We start from the raw sequence: 3,101 nt of genomic DNA on the forward strand, positions 1-3,101 counted from the left end.
TATTCCAGCCGGCTACGCTCCCCACCCCCGCCGCCAGCTACTTCCTATAACCTTCAACCTCTTGTAACCTCCAACCTTTTGTAACCTCTCTCCTCTGACCTCATACTGCCTCTCCCAGAGTCCTGTAGTTGGTTTCTCTCAGGCCCCTTAGTAAGTTTCTTAGCAACAAACCGTAGTATTATTGTGTATTTCCATGCAGATTCTTTGTTTCTTATCAATTCAAGGGAGGAAGGGTGTTTTTATTAAATCTTTACACCTATAAAAGCCTAGTTTACACTGAATCTCAATTTGATATTTTTTTTTTTTGGAGAATAAGTGAAAGCGTCATTACTGAGGCCTTGTGTTTATGAGAGGCAGAAGTGGTCCTCGTCTTCCAGACTGCCTTGCGTTTGTCAAAGTTTTGACGACTAATTGACAAAATACACATTTTAATAGCTAAAAAAAAAAAATCTAATGAGTGTACAAAATCCGCATCCCAAATGGTACACTGTCCCTACATAGTGCACTACCCCATGGGCCCTGGGTCAAAGGAGGTGCCCTATGTAGTGAATAGGGTTCCATTTGGGACGCTGTTCAGAATCTACGAAAAAAGCAAGATGTATTTATTTATTAGTTTTGTTATTGATGAATTAGTATAAGTCAGTCAGGAACCATGCAAAACATATATATTGCATCAAAGTCAGCTATCAAACTCATACTTACATCAATTTAGGGCTTTAGACATTGTTTCAACTCAATGTATCTGTGGCTAGTAACATTTGACTGATCTCTTTTTGGCCTCCCTAGAAAGGCCAAAAACCTAGGAAGAAGCCTAGAGAGAAACCAGGCTATGAGGGGTGGCCAGTCCTCTTCTGGCTGTGCCGGGTGGATATTATAACAGAACATGGTCAAGATGTTAAAATGTTCATAAATGACCAGCATGGTCAAATAATAATAATCATTGTAGTTGTCGAGGGTGCAACAAGCACGTCCGGTGAACAGGTCAGGGTTCCGTAGCCGCAGGCAGAACAGTTGAAACTGGAGCAGCAGCATGGCCAGGTGGACTGGGGACAGCAAGGAGTCATCATGCCAGGTAGTCCCGAGGCATGGTCCTAGGGCTCAGGTCCTCCGAGAGAAAGAAAGAAAGAGAGAAAGAGAGAATTAGAGAGAGCATATTTAAATTCACACAGGACACCGGATAAGACAAGAGAATACTCCAGATGAAACAGACTGACCCTAGCCCCCCGGCACATAAACTACTGCAGCATAAATACTGGAGGCTGAGACAGGAGGGATCAGAAGACACTGTGGCCCCATCCGATGATACCCCCGGACAGGGCCAATCATTATCAATAGCATCGTTAGCTGTTAGCAAGAACATGATAAGCAATAAAGTGGTTATCAATAGCATAGTTAGCAGTTAGCAATAAACTGGTTATCAATAGCATAGTTAGCAGTTAGCAATAAACTTGTTATCAGTAGCATAGTTAGCGGTTAGCAATAAACTTGTTATCCTTAGCATAGTTAGCGGTTAGCAATAAACTGGTTATCAATAGCATAGTTAACAGTTAGCAATAAACTTGTTATCAGTAGCATAGTTAGCGGTTAGCAATAAACTGGTTATCAATAGCATCATTAGCAGTTAGCAATGACATGGTAAGCTAGCAACAACATGATTACCACCGCTTGTACTGGTCCGATAGTTTTCTGGCTTCCATCTGCTGAGGTCAGCTTTGTTGGTTCAGAACCATGGGTGAACCAAAGGGTTAACGTCACCTAGTGCCAACTGGGCTTTAGTTAGACAAATCAAAGCTAAATATATAAATAATATATATATAATATATATATATTATTTATTTATTTTGACTAAAAACTGATAGCAAAATGAAGTAATCAGCTTCAAAATCTGTTGGTGATAAATTCAATGCAGCTGCAATAAGTAAGAATGGCATCATACAGTGGGTATTCTCCACCCATGTTAACCCCAGTTTAGAAAACAGCTCTATTTCCCCCCCCCCCCCCCCATCTTGGGTCCACATTTAGTTTTTTTGCCCTAGCTGATTCAAATAATCAAAGTTTGATGAGTCAGTTATTTGAATCAGTTTGCAATGCCAGAGTTGTGGGTCCGATTCCCACAGGGGACCAGTACAAAAAAATATATACTCACGTGACTCTGGATAAGAGAGTCTGATAAATGTAAGTTGCTCTGGATAAGAGCATCTGCTAAATGACTAAAATGTTACATGAATAGGGAACCATTTTCAAACACTAAGGGTCTTCACTCCCCACAGGACAGAGCCACTCAGCCATAGTGGAGAGATCCATCTCTTGCAGTATGTTAGACTCACATAGAGTCACATATGGTCCCAGGTCTCTCTTGAAAAATAGATTTTTATCTCAACGAGACAACCTTGTTAAGCTGAGCTGTGTGTGGTCCAGGAGGTTAGGCTAACGAGAGAGAGAGAGACAGACACACACACACACACACACACACACACACACACACTGAGAACAGGCTAACTACACCAGGGTAGAGGATAATTACACTGTGTGACATAAAGTTGAAATATAATCACATAAGGTAAGTTTCTTAAAAAAATACATTTAAAAAATGGTGATGCTAATCAAATGTAATTGCATAAAAGTTGTGAAAAAAATATTTAAAGTTCAAGTTTTTAAAATTACGAGGCTACCTCCTTATTCTTCCTCAAGGTAAGATCAAATTAATAAAACAAATATACAGACAACAATATTACAGCCACACAAACTATAATATGTAATATAGTACAGACATATAGACAACATAAATACCCTGTTTAGGCTAAACACTGTGTTTGCTATCATTTGATTGGTTGGATGGAGTTTAACCCCGCCCATAGATCTCCTGCTGGGTCTTCCTCCTCCTCTTCCTCCTCCTCCTCCTCTTCCTCAGCCCCGTTAGCATTATGGTAAGTAAGTATGTGCGGCTCATGCCAAGCAACAGAGGGAATGGAGAGTGAGACAACCTTGTTGATACAAGAGGTTTAAAGGAAACAGTACTGCAGAGAGATATCATACTGAGAAGTTCTGTCCTCCAGATCAGAGAAAAAGTTCAATCAAAAACAAAGAAATGTTGATCAAAA

This window comes from Salmo trutta, chromosome 12, assembly GCF_901001165.1.
Source record: "Salmo trutta chromosome 12, fSalTru1.1, whole genome shotgun sequence".
NCBI lineage: Eukaryota > Metazoa > Chordata > Actinopteri > Salmoniformes > Salmonidae > Salmo > Salmo trutta.